This window comes from Notothenia rossii (genome assembly GCF_949606895.1).
Source record: "Notothenia rossii genome assembly, chromosome: 3".
NCBI classification, from domain to species: Eukaryota; Metazoa; Chordata; class Actinopteri; order Perciformes; family Nototheniidae; genus Notothenia; species Notothenia rossii.
The window spans coordinates 41,983,171-41,997,356 of record NC_136901.1 but is presented as its reverse complement, the minus strand read 5'-3'; the positions used below and the strand labels follow the sequence as shown (position 1 = coordinate 41,997,356).

At 40.3% G+C, this 14,186-nt stretch overlaps 1 protein-coding gene and 1 pseudogene across 2 annotated transcripts in view; one reads left to right on the top strand and one right to left on the bottom strand.

Annotated features, from left to right (window-relative positions):
- Positions 1–13,982, top strand: part of LOC307033691 (NACHT, LRR and PYD domains-containing protein 3-like) — a 39,491-nt pseudogene extending 25,509 nt beyond the window's left edge. Inside the window, exons 11-15 of the transcript XR_013810626.1 lie at positions 453–2,223; positions 2,309–2,474; positions 3,459–3,632; positions 4,457–4,503; positions 4,636–13,982. The product of XR_013810626.1 is annotated as an NACHT, LRR and PYD domains-containing protein 3-like (transcript). The remainder of the gene's footprint in view (positions 1–452; positions 2,224–2,308; positions 2,475–3,458; positions 3,633–4,456; positions 4,504–4,635) is intronic.
- The window catches only part of LOC307033696 (butyrophilin-like protein 2), a 99,757-nt gene that overhangs the window by 84,899 nt on the left and 672 nt on the right, over positions 1–14,186 (bottom strand). The window lies entirely within an intron of this gene.

The window sequence follows — 14,186 nt, the reverse complement described above, 5'->3', positions numbered from 1 at the left end:
TTTGTGGAAAAATTCGGGGATTATGCGGCCTTTTGATAAATATGCGGCATTTTAAAAATCTGCGCCATTTTGCTGATTATGCGGTAAATTCTGCAGAATCGCGTTTTTCTGGAGGGTCTAATTAAGGGTATCGCAGCTGCCTGTGGTACTAATAAAGGTATTCTGATTCTGAATATAATACTTTGGTTTACTTATAGACAACGCAGCTGCATATCAAGTTAAACGAACAAGTTAAATGTATATAATGTGTATATAAATGTGAAAGTGCAATTAAAATATTCTGTCACTAAAATCAATGAATAATCCTGATAAATACTGGTAATCTCAATATTGATCAAAACAATTGTTGTTTGTATTTTTGCCGTAACCGTGCAGCCCTACTACAGCTAATAGTAGTAATGGATGAATATCAACATCAGTACTGGAATTGAGCATTTATCTTACTGTTACAGGGGGCAGCCATCTTTTAAAAATACAGACCAATCATAGAAATGAAATGCTGAAGACATTTGCGAAGACATCTGAAGGTAACTGCGACCAAGAGAGCTCCCTGGACAGCATCTACACAGAGCTCATCATCAGCACCGGAGAGAGTGAAGGGCCACATGAAGAACATTCGTTCAGACTACAAAGACTACCGTCTTCTACAAATACAGTCCATCTCAATGACATCTTTAGAAATGTTCTTCCCCAAGACACGATCTGCAGAATATTCCTGACGAAGGGCGTTGCAGGGATTGGAAAATCGTTCTCTGTGCAGAAATTCATTCTTGACTGGGCCGAGGGAAAAGCAAACCAGGACTTTGAGTTTGTTTTCAGTCTTGCTTTCCGAGAGCTGAATTTGATTAGAGGTAACAAAAGCTTGCTCAAGCTTCTGACTGATATTCACCCCACACTTCGACATTTGAAAGAGTCAGAGGTTTTAGACAAAGCCAAGGTTTTAGTGATCCTGGATGGCCTGGATGAAAGCAGAATTAACCTGGACTTTGAGAACAAGCCGGTTAAATCGGTCACTGAAGAAACATCTGTTGGTAATCTCCTAGCAAGCCTCATTCAGGGAAACCTCCTTCCCAATGCCAACCTCTGGATAACATCCCGTCCAGCAGCAGCCAATCAGATCCCTGCAAAGTATGTCAGTATGGTGACGGAGATACGAGGTTTCAATGACTCCCAGAAAGAAGAATACTTCAGGAGGAGATTTAGAGATGACGTGAACCTTCCTGAAAAGATCATTTCGCACATCCGCTCTTCGCCGACTCTCGACATCATGTGCCAGATCCCCATCTTCTGCTGGATTTCTGGCATATTATTCAAGGAGATCTTTGCGGGAGACGAGAAAGCAGAAACTCCGCAAACCCTGACAGAGTTGATGGCGCACTACCTGCTCGCCCAAACAAAACGCAGCAGCAGAACGTGTGACAAGAAGACAGAGAGAAACAGAGAGAGACTTCTGAAGACACAGAAGGAATTTATTCTGAAACTCGGCAAACTTGCATTCGTTCAGCTGCAGAACAACAACATCATCTTCTATGACCAAGACCTTACAGACTGTGGCATTGACCTACAAGAGGCGACCATCTACTCTGGATTTTGCTCCACGGTTCTTCGGGAAGAATATGTAATTTCCCAGAAAAAGGTCTTCTTCTTTGTGCACCTGACCATTCAGGAGTTCTTTGCAGCTGTTTATGTTTATGAATGTTTCATAAGCAAGAATACAAAAGAGCTGGGCAACTTCCTCGACTTGAAGGACCAAGAACATACCTTATACGATCTTATGAAGATGACCGTTGACAAAGTATTGGAGGAGCAGAACGGCCACCTGGACTTCTTCCTGAGATTCCTCCTTGGCCTTCTGGTAGAACCAAACCGCAGAGTCCTTGAGGGTCTCCTGACATCGCCAGACCCGAGCCAAGATACCGACAAGAAGATCTTGACGCACCTTAAAGCCCTCCGAAAAAAGGCCCTTTCCCCGGAGAGTTGCATCAACCTCTTCCAGAGCATGGTCGAGATGAGAGACAATAAAGTCAAAGATGAGATTCAGGAATATCTCAAGAAGTCTGATCGTTCAAAAACTGAGCTGACTCCTCTGCACTGCTCTACGCTGGCCTACATGCTGCAGGTATCAAAAGACAGGCTGGATTCGTTGGAATTGAAAAGCTTCAACACGTCAGACGAAGGCAGGAGGAGGCTGATACCAGCAGTGAGGATCAGCAGGCAGGCCATGTAAGTTTATCTCCTTTTTTTTACGTATTCCTTCATAAAGTAGCACCTTTTCTTGCATTATTGAAACCCTTTTATCCACCGCTAGCCTCGCAGACTGCAAAGTGACTGAAGAATGGGTGAAACATCTCTCCTTTGGGCTGAAGTTCCCCTCTAAGAGGTCTGGATCTGAGCACCAATGACCTGAAAGACTCAGGAGTGAAGCTGCTCTGTGACGGACTGTCCAATGCAGGCTGCAGACTCGAAAGGCTGAGGTATTTACTGGAAGTTTACAAAGAAATGTGCTCTAATGTTTCCTTCTGTCTAAAGGACGATTCATACCTTCTGCGTCCGTTTGTCTGCAAGGGACCGATAGTGTCCTTGTCCTTAGCAATGTTCATTATCGAGTGTTAACCTCTGAAATGTCCAAATTGACCAATCAGAATCGAGTATTCAACTAAGCCGTGGAATAAATGCATGTTAAGTGTTACGACCCTGGTCGTTATGTGTATTGTGTGTAGAGATTTTTCCCTCCTCCTGTGTGTGGGTGTGTGTGTGTGTGTGTGTGTGTGAGCAAGCAGGTGGTGCCCGTTAGCTGATTAGCTACCTTCAACCTGCTGATTGGTCCACCTGGAGAAGAGGGGAGCATTTAAGCTGCAGCCGTGCAGTTCCTCGGCCGCTCTCTCCGACTCAGCTTCTCCTGCTCCCAACTGTTGCATATTTTGTACTTCTGTCCTTTTGTACTTCTGTCCTTGTATATTTTGTAAACCTTGGAAGGATAGCCATAACTTTAACCTGTCCTTGTTGGACACGCCTTAAGTCTATGTGAAAGTGTGAAACCCTTTTTCTTTTGGTTGGTTCTTGTTTTCTCCTGTTTTTACGTCAGTGTAGGTAAGAGTCCTGTATGTTTATTTTCTTATTTGTTAGAAAAGGTTTTTGTGTTCAGAGATTTGTTTGTTTTGTGGGTTGTTGCACTTATTTGTAAAACAAAAACTTTGGTAATTCAATTTACCAAACGGCATTCACTGTCTCATTGTTTGTTCTTGGGAGTGGGAAAAGAGGAGAGAGTGCACATTTTATGCTGCACCTAGGTTCCCCTAGATCTGGGCGTAACATAAGTCAGACGGAGGCAAACCCTTGGCAGTATAATGAATAGAACCCTGTTCCCATTCGATTTTACTTCAGGACTAATAGCAAGGAATGTGAACCGACCAGTATCATACCTGCATGCTAACAAACCAAACCCTGTGTGTCCTCAGTTTGTCAGGTTGTCAGGTCACAGAGAAAGGCTGCACTGATCTGGCTTTGGCTCTGAAGTCCAACCCCTCCCATCTCCTAGAGCTGGATCTGAGCTACAACAATCTGGGAGACTCTGGGGAGAAGCTGATGTCTGAGCTGAGAGATAATACACAATACAAGCTCAGCAGACTCCAGTAAGAGCACCAGATATATTTTCTACTGAAGTGAGAGAGGTACAATGGTGGCATACCTTTACAAATCAACAATAGTGAGATAGAGTGTATTGAAAAACTACTTTCGGGATGTCCCGATCACCTTTTTTTGCTCCCGATCCGATTCCGATCATTTGATTTTGACAATTTGCCGATACCGATTTTTCCCGATCCGATCTTTATGCAATGCATTAAGAGAAAAAAAAGAAAAAAAGCATTCAAGTTGTCCCTTAAGGTTATTTTTGTATTTAAATTGGATATTCTATCCAACATGGATATAGCTTCTTTCTTTCACAGCAGCATTGGATCAGTTCAGTTGTGCAGCATTGGATCAATACAAAATAAAGCTTATCAGTACTCGTTAGCTTACTGCTACAATTAGACACTGCGCCCTGCCCACTCTGTTGCCAGATTTGAGAGAAATAAGCAACCAGGTCTATGAAAACAAGCCCCAAAGAAGCAACACATACATGATGTTGTGTAATTTGAAAACCAAAACTAAGGCCTCAGGATGACTTTAAGACTTGAACATGGTCATTTTTATTTTGTAACATTGAATACAAAATTTAAAAAAAGTATTTATAAAAAACAAAAAAAACAAAGAAGAAAAATCCCGATCCCCGATTTTTTTCTCCCGATTCCGATCTTTTGAAAATCACGTGATCGGGGCCGATAGGGACATCTCTATACTCAAGGTTACCCTAAATTCAAGTAGAACGGTGTCATATACAGTAAAACTAAGCAACAAGGTGTCAGTTAATGGTTGTTCTTTGTCTGAAAGATTGAACCCAAATGTTTCTTTACAGTCTTGAACATGGTGGAAGTCACCGGATGATAGATGGACTAAAGAAATGTAAGTATTTGTGAAAAACCTGGATATCTGGTTATTGTCCTGATCACGGTAATATATTGCAAATAGTCCTGAAGGTAAGGTACTTATTCTGCAATCTACACTACCAAAGTAAAGTGTTTTCTTACCTTTTAGATGCCTGTGAGCTCACTCTGGACCCCAACACAGTCCACAAGAACCTCCTTCTCTCTGAAGGGAACCGAAAGGTGACCTGGGTTGAAGTCGAGCAGCCGCATCCCGATCACGAGGAAAGGTTTGTTACCTGCCAACAGGTGTTGTGTGAACAGGGTCTCAACGGGCGCTCCTACTGGGAGATGGAGGTGTTGGAGCCCTTCATGGTTGGATTAACGTACAAATCCATTGGCAGGGAAGGGCATGATTTTAAACTGGAAAGCAACGACAAGTCCTGGTGTCTGTTTTGCTCCAATGATGGTTGTTTTGTTACGGGCGATGGAAAGAAAGTCAGTGTGCCTTCACATCATTCACGCTCCAGTCGGGTGGGGGTGTATCTGGATTGGCCGGCCGGCAATCTGTCTTTCTACAGGGTTTCCTCCGACATTCGGACCCGCCTCCATACCTTTTAAAACAACGTTCAACGCGCCGCTCTATCCCGCAGTTGGACTTCACACTGTCCCCAAGAACTCACAGTCTTATGCCTTGTTTTGGTGATGATGTGTGGGAGGTGGAATAGTGCGCTGATATTCAGATCAGTGGAGAGTAGGTTCGAGTCCCACTGCAGTCAGCATGTCGTTGTGTCCCTGGGAAAGACACTTCACTCCAAATTGCTCCTGTAGGGTTTGCCCACAGTATGGATGTATATTGATGTATGTAAGTTGCTTTGGGTAAAAGTGTCCAATAAGTGACATTTCATGTTGATCCAGTCAAGAGGTAGACAGTGATACAGCTGATCGATTACAGCCTTGTAAATAAGTAATCTTGTTGCATGGTGAAGTTTAGTTTCTTTGCCTTTTGTATTGCCATGTGCTAAAGATCAAGGGTCGTCAATGCAAGTACTGCTACGGGAATATCTTTTCACTTCTTTTTAAACCAGCACAAAGACTTAAATATGCCTTTTTTAAAGACGTACCCTTGCAAATAAGACAAGAAAAACAAACAAAAAAACAACAAAAGACTTGCCACACATAAAATGGTTGCTTATATTAATGCAATTGCAATAACAATGGTTTGTATCTTCATTGTTGACTGCACTTATTGTAGGACGCTTTGGACAAAGGCATCATCTAAATGTAATATAAATTGACAGTATAATCTAGCTTCTGTAATATAAGCCTAATTCCCACAAGCAATGCTAGTTATCTTTACGCAGAGAATTAAAAAAATAAATAAAGACAAAACAACCAAATACAAAAACATGCTACGACTTCAGAAACATTCCCAACTCTCAAGTGGGGAGTATAGCACTTTAAAAAAATCGAGTAGATTTGTCGCCAGGCTCTTTATTTTTTAAACGTTTTTGGGGTGTAAATACGTTGTATCTTTTTTATTTTTTGAGTTACGTTTAAAGCATTGCCTTTTATTATTTTCCACTATGGTTTTTAAATGATTTAATATCTTTACCTGTCTCCGGGGGGAGGGGTGAACAAGGTTCCACATTTCATGTCGGGTGTAGTTTTTGCAGGACCTCTAGCTACAGATGTAGCGATTCATTTCAGACAGTTTGAAACGCGAGGGCCGTGATTGGTACGTGATCTGCCCTCGCTCAAGGGAAAAGCTTGACTTGAGACCGCCCCCGTGATAGATAAATGTAATTATAATGAAGCCAGCTGCAATGGATCATTGATCCACCAGGGGGTCCAGTGGGGTTCCACACTGGAGCTCATGTGAAATAAAGTCAGATACAGTATGCTGGATGTACAGCGGAACTTTGTTAAGATCCATATGTCACGGATATCATACTCTGTGCTAAATAAGAGACATGTAATCATTTACAAAACATCACCATGTTGTTATTTCACAAAATAATCTTGTTTAGTCGAAAAAAACGAACGGGAGGAAATGCAGCCCGGCTCTCGATTTGTAATCCTAATTTAATCATCACCTTCACAACGATCATTTATGTTTATGTTTGCCGAATTGACATGAAATCACTGACACATATGAATATACTGTCTTCAACTTCATTAAAACGTTATTAACGTGCCTAAACTCTAATTCACTAAACATATGTATATTTTAATGGAGCTTCGTCGGTCCCTGGATGAAGGGTGTTATTTTCCCCATAAAGAACAAGTCGCTGCAAATTATCCCGCTTATTACATGGCCACATTCTCAACAAAGTAACGACATGAATCCCAATATTAATTGAACTGCTTTTATGGATTTAGAAAATGTTTTTATTGATTTAAAAAATAGTTGTATGTATTGATTTAAATTGACATGCATCCGCTAAGAAAAATAGTCCGTTGTTACAGTTTTTTTAACAGTCTGAATGAAACGGCAGCTCTCAGCTGTGTATTTACACAACTAATGGCCAATCAACCACAGCTCTCTCCCCCCCCTCCCCCCCTGATCTTTCTTCTCCAGCAGCTAAATTAACAGTAGGTTACTCTGAGTGAACATAGACTGTATGTGACAAGCTTACAGTTAGTGACGTAACAACACCATAAAAGCTGGTGGGTTGAAAGCAATACGGGAGGTAAAAATAACTACAATAATTGTGACTTATTTATTGTGGCTTTTATGTTTTTAGGTTTAACATTTTATGTAATTCAGGCTTATAGTTCACCCTTCTCTAAAAGCCTTCAACAATGACAATATTCATTGTAATTTAATAAATCCTTCCAACACACATTGTAAAACATAGCCTACTGTAAGTTAAGAAATCATTTCAATATGTACATCTTCTGATGTAACAACAATAACATTATAAATAGTAACATAGCTGAACATGGTATTGCACATTTAGCTTTGAGTGTTACTGACCTGAGATGTTTTTATTACATGAATTAAGGTGACTGAGGCTTTTTAACATACAGGGATGCAAACTCATCAGGTATGAAAAAGGTGACAAGGATCCGAGCCCCTGGCTCCCCCACCCCACGGAATAACAGAGGATTTTAGCAGTCAGAACAACTAAAGCAGCAGTGTTAATAATAACAGAAACGCCAAAGAGTCACATAATAGAAATATATAAAAGCATTTATTTTAAATTGTGGAGCAGTCAGTTTATAGTTTTGGCAGCACTGTTGAGCATTTTGAAAATGTATTTTCATGCCTCTGTGCAAGGCTTAGTCTTTCTATCTTTATAGCCACATGGTGTAAAGTAACTAAGTTCATAAACTCAACAAGTACTATACTTGGGTACAATTTTGAGATACTTGTACTTTATTTAAGTATTTCAATGTTTTGCTACTTTGTTCTTCTACTCCTCTACAGTTCAGAGGTACATGGTGTACTTTGACTCCACTACATGTATTTAATACCTTTAGTTACTTTACAGATGTGGATGAATGATGTGAAATCTAATCAAGTGTTAAATCAGACTTTAGTTCCACCTGGAGTAAATCCACCAGCTACCCTGCAGTATACAAAGTCATTCAAACTAGCTGCACCTTTAGCAGCTTTGAGAACACTTTCATGATCAATCATTATAAAACATATCATATATATTATTCTGAAATGGACCAATCTGCACAATGAATACTTTTACTGTCTCTACTTTCACTATATTTTGATGAGAATACTTTTCTACTTTTACTTGAGGAACATTTTGAATGCAGGACTTTTACTGCAACAGAGTATTCCTACACTCTGGGACTATTACTTTTAGTCAAGTACAAGATCAGAGTACTTCTACTTTTACTCAAGTACAAGATCTGAGTACTTCTACTTTTACTCAAGTACAATATATATATATATATACTTATACCACCTCTGTTTATAGCCTATGAAAAAAACTATTAGAAATAGAAGGCTAAAGCTAACGTTAGCAGATAGTGACAATGTATGCTAGCTAGCTAGCTCAACGATTCCTTAAATAATATTGTCACAGAAAAAACTTTTCAGTTCACATCACGCTCTGCCGCTCCGACAGGGAGCTCTGCTCTGAACACCTGAACAGCCCGTTCTAACAGCTGTTCACCAGCGGTCCAGTCTGTGCCACAGTGACTCCGGACGCGCAGTTATTATTAACGAACGCACCCGTAGGTAATGTAGCTGCTGAAGCTAGACCATCATCTCGGAGCAGCAGAGCCTTATTATACATCCATGAGCAGAGCCAACAGGCAGGAAGACTCGAGCACACAGCTCGTACTTCATTATAATATATAAAAAAAGAACACCATGCGTGTCATGATGGCACATAACAGCTCACAGCCGCAGATTACTCCGGGTCCCAGCCCCCCCCATACCCCAACAATATTTTTATTGCAGATCTACATCAATCACACAAACGACTTATTTTGGATTCAAAACGGCGAATTTCGCCAAAAGGTGACAAGTTTGCATTACTGAACATAGACAGAGCACAACTGAAACATAACATCTGAAACGATGTAACAACATAATACACTTTGTGGGGATGCAGCTTGGGATGTGAGGAGTGAGGGACACGACTTAGAACGGGCTTGTCGCCTGGCAGGACAGGAGAGTGTTTGCACCAGTCTGCCTTGATCTATGAATTCATGTCCGTGACACTCACTGCTGCCCACAGCTGTTTTATAGAAGGAAATTCCTTCACTTCATGAAAGTGTTTTAACCACACACACACACACACACACACACACACACACACACACACACACACACACACACACACACACACACACACACACACACACACACACACACACACACACACACACACACACACACACACACACACACACACACACACACACACACACACACACACACACACACACACACCTCTACACACACATGACGGGTGTTATTTTCCCTATAAGGAACAAGTCGCTGTCAATTATCCCGCTTATTACACGGCCACATTCTCAACAAAGTAACGACATGACTCCCAATATTAATTTAACTGCTTTTATGGATTTAGAAAATGTTTTTATTGATTTAAAAAATAGTTGTATGTATTGATTTAAATTGACATGCATCCGCTAAGAAAAATAGTCCGTTGTTACCGTTTTTTAAACAGTCTGAATGAAACGGCAGCTCTCAGCTGTGTATTTACACAACTAATGGCCCATCAACCACAGCTTTCTCCCCCCCTCCCCCCCTGATCTTTCTTCTCCAGCAGCTAAATTAACAGTAGGTTACTCTGAGTGACAAGCTTACAGTTAGACACAACACTGTCATTGCAAGTGACCCTCAGTTAGTTGACTTTTATGTTCAACTGCTAAATTCGTTACTGATAAAAAAGGGCTTGTACCTAATTACCTTAACACTAGAACCGCCAGAGGTTTTTGTATAGGCCTACCTAAACCCGTCAAATCCCGCGATTAGAATGCAATTTTTAACAAAATAGGGTGCTACATAACACACTTTCAGGAAAAGTCGGACTGGGAGACTTTAAGATTTTATTGAAAAAAAGTTACATTGCACACACACAACACACATCACACAAATTGACCCGATTGGCGGTTCTAGTGTTAAATAAAATCACTAATTAATGAAACCAGTTCAATACGCATTATTCTTATTCTTATCATTCTTTATGAGCGCAGAAATAGTCTTAAAATCAGATCTGTTTTTTAAATGAAATCTGACGGCAGGCAGTTAGCTCTGATCACCTATGACAAATGCGCCGCACCTAATCGCTGGCCATTCAGCCACAGACACTGTTCGAAATGGGGGGGAGCTTGGGGGAGCTTGGCTCTGAGATAAATAGGGGGAGCCCAAAACAATCGTGCATATTTGTGTCACACAGATTAGAAATGTTGAGTTTCTGTAAATAACAGTTCTTGAAATAAATAATAGTTATTGTTCATTACAGTTTCTGAATATTTGTTTTATATTTGTGAATATGTCTGGGTGTTGCCATCTGTACGTGGCGGCGCTTCATTCTTACTTACGTTGCTATGGTTATGGCGGTGATGCCGGCGCGGTATTTGAAATGTTCATATTGATATTTTTTTAACTCTGGCTGTGTAATAAATAATATGGCAAAACGAAAACAGCCAAGCGTCACAGCTTTTGGATTCACAAGCAAATAAGCGAAGGAGTCTAAAAATGACAACGTGAACGGAAAACAACTTTTAGTTGGCCGGCTGTAAGCGGCGTTAGGGTCGAGCTTGACAGCTCCACACCGAGGGAGAGGCCTGCCGATGCGGAGCCTGAAGAGGTTTCAACAACGGCCACATCCGCCGGCATAGTGACACCGTCTGTATTAGTAGAAGAGTGTTTTTATAGCAATTGATCGCATCCGCGCTGCTGCGCCAGTCAACAGAGCGTGCGTGTGACATATTTAGTAGCAGGATGTGCTCTGAAAAATAGGGCTCCCCGAAAGCAAATGGGTAATTCGAAAACTGACAGAGCTCCCTCTCTATACAAATCAAACTGTAGACGGTGTGAAAGCACCTATTGTTTTAAATAATGGTCGGAATGTGACCTGTGAGCCTTCTGAATTACCGTGGGACAGCACATTCTAAACTAAAATGTTCAATCAATAAAGTAACATCTTATCTTATCTTAATAATATTTTCATATTAATAATAATAATAAATCATAAAGTATGTGTCCGAAAGGGAGCAGGAGGAAGCAAACACAAAAATATACTGCATATTAAAGCAAACGATTGTAAAGGTTAAAGTATGAGCATAACAAATAAAGAAGTGTAATGTAAACATTTACATTATAATTATGATTATTTAATATATAAAGACTATATATGATTGAATTACAAGATTAGATATACTTTAGTTGATCTAAAATATTGATGTGTTCAAATGCTCTTCAAAACACAACTGAAAGTCCATGAAACTTGTCTTTCTGTATTTGTGAATGAAGCGCCATCTCCTGGTTAAAACCTGAAATTGAAAATCTGGCAACGCCCTCTTGGAAAATAGTGGGAGGGCTTAACATTCCTCAATACTGGTCTTAGGCAGGTTGTAGGCAGGAAGCTGTAAGCTGGAGTCTGAAATTCAGTGCTACATCTGTATGACCAAATACAGAGAAAACGAAGCTTTTGTGTGCCGTAACTTTAGAAAAAAATCCAATAATGCAATAAAGACTTTAGCTGCTCTTTCCTTTATCTTTATCTTTTATCTTTCCTTTTTATGCGTTTAGATTCTAGCTATGACCAAATACAGAGAAACTGAGTTGGCCTTAACTTTAGAAAAAGTAAATAATGCATTCCAGACTTTAGCTGCTCTTCCTTCCTCTACTCTTTAGTCCTCAACACTATCATCCATATACATATATCCACCGTAATAACATATCTTGTATCTAAGCTTTCAGATTACAGCAGATCTGCAGTAACATCCGAAGCAGTCATGTGATCACATTGTTCAAATAAGACCATCAAACATTTTAGGTGAGTTTCCAACAACAGACAGTTGTTCGGCTTTACAATCCTGAACGTCACCAAGCGCTCCGTCCCAGCTGTCACTCTTTAGTGTCCCCTGGTCTCCCAGCTGTGTGCGTCACTCTTTAGTGTCCCCTGGTCTCCCAGCGGTGTGCGTGGCTCTTTAGTGTCCCCTGGTCTCCCAGCTGTGTGCGTCACTCTTTAGTGTCCCCTGGTCTCCCAGCTGTGTGTGTCACTCTTTAGTGTCCCCTGGTCTCCCAGCTGTGTGCGTCACTCTTTAGTGTCCCCTGGTCTCCGTTGTTTTTTGAGCTTCCTGCAGCGTCTCCTTTATGCTGTAACGCGTGTGCACCGGTTAGTATTGTTTGTAGGGATGCCATCATTAATCATATTAACACAGTGGTTCTCAAACATTTTCTGTCAGGCCCCCCCCTTTGGAGAAAAAAAAAAGTCGGGCCACTCCCCAACACAAGTCAGGCTCAGTGGCGGCACCAGAGATTTATTTTGGGGTGCTGTGGGGTAGCTTGACGTTTCATAGAGGGTGCTCAAACATTTAGGGTTTCCCATTAAGGTACCGGAGTAGAATTTTCTACTGCAACAATCCCCACGCAAATACACAGTGTACCCGTGACTGTTACAATGAAGGCTCGATAATCAGCTCACGGCATATGGGTGTAAGCAGGGGTAAAGTGCTATTTTTATAGGTGGTGTGTGGACCTCTCATAGGGGGGTCCGGGGGCAAGCTCCTCCGGGAAGATTTTTAAATATTGAAGTTAAAAGCATCAATCTAGTGCACTTTGAGAGCAAAGTGAAGAGATCTATGGATACATCTCTCAACACAGAACTGTAAACAGATTTAATTTTTTCTTTATGGATATTTTACAAATCACTCCCCTTTTAAACTTTATTCATTTTTTTTATGTCATATAGTATTTCATACCTGTTTTTAATTTATTCTCTTATTTTTTTATAACTATAATAATCATATAAACGTGTGACTCGGAAATAATTGTTTCCATTAATGGTGACCAAAACGTTTGAGACCCGCTGAGATAACACTGAGAGAGTCCTTTAGCTCACTGAGCCTCTCAGTCTGACAGGAGAGGACTCTCCTCCACTTTGTTGTTGAAAAAACTCCTTATATCCGTTAGCGTAGCTCGCTAGCACCAGAAGCTAACAACAACGATCTCCGGTACCGGTGCGCTCTCTCTCGCTCGCGCATGCACACAAAATGGCTCGTTCCACATACACAGAGCCGAGCTTTAATGAAACACAGAGACCCAGACGTAATAGTACTGTCTCATATTATTTTCGAATCAATAATCTTTGAAAATATGTTTTTTTTTTTTTTTAAATAACCATTTTTCCTCCTGGTCTCTCGCGCCCCCCCTGTCATGCCTCTGTGCCCCCCTGGGGGCTGTGAGAACCACTGTATTAACATTAGATGTGTCTTTATTCAATAATCAAATTGTTTGTCTTGAATTTTGAAAATGTGTCTGATTGTAACATTTGTTTGACGATTATGGGATTGTGTTCATGCAACAACAAAAAGTGTATTTTGGTTTTTTGACTTGTAATTGTTTATCTGCATCACTTTTGATCTTTTTTTTTAAATGTAGCTATACTGTATAGAAGGTATTACAAAAACGTTTGAATCACTCAATGAATCACTAGAAATACTGAATATTGTTTAAAAAATCAGTTACAGTTTGGGAATCTCCGATGTGTATATCTCAAGTATTCATACACACCATGCAGATTTAATATTCCATGTTACATGTGAAGAGCTAATGTTCAAAAACAGATGAAGGCCATTCATTGTTAAAACCATCCAAACCAGTTGAATTAATATTCCCTAAATTGGACAATAAAAACAACGTGATTTAGATTAATTAATAACCATGGCGACCTATGTTTTTGCTCATTCACTCTTCATGTGTTTTACCTTCATGTTGGTATGGCTTCATACAGTAAATGTTGGATGTTTTCATGTTACCATCACATCTATATCAATAAAACATCGATAAAGAAAGATCTGTTTCTGGATGTTGCATTTAAAGACGTCACGATAATCGATAAACAGTTTGTGAACTCTTTAAGCTCACAGTGGGAACACTTTTTCATGAAAACACATTTTTTGTATTATATTTGGTGTACAAAATATTCAAGAATGATCTTTTTTAAAGCACCATGTGGGTGATGATATGAGACATTACTGCTGCTACCAGTTGAGTAT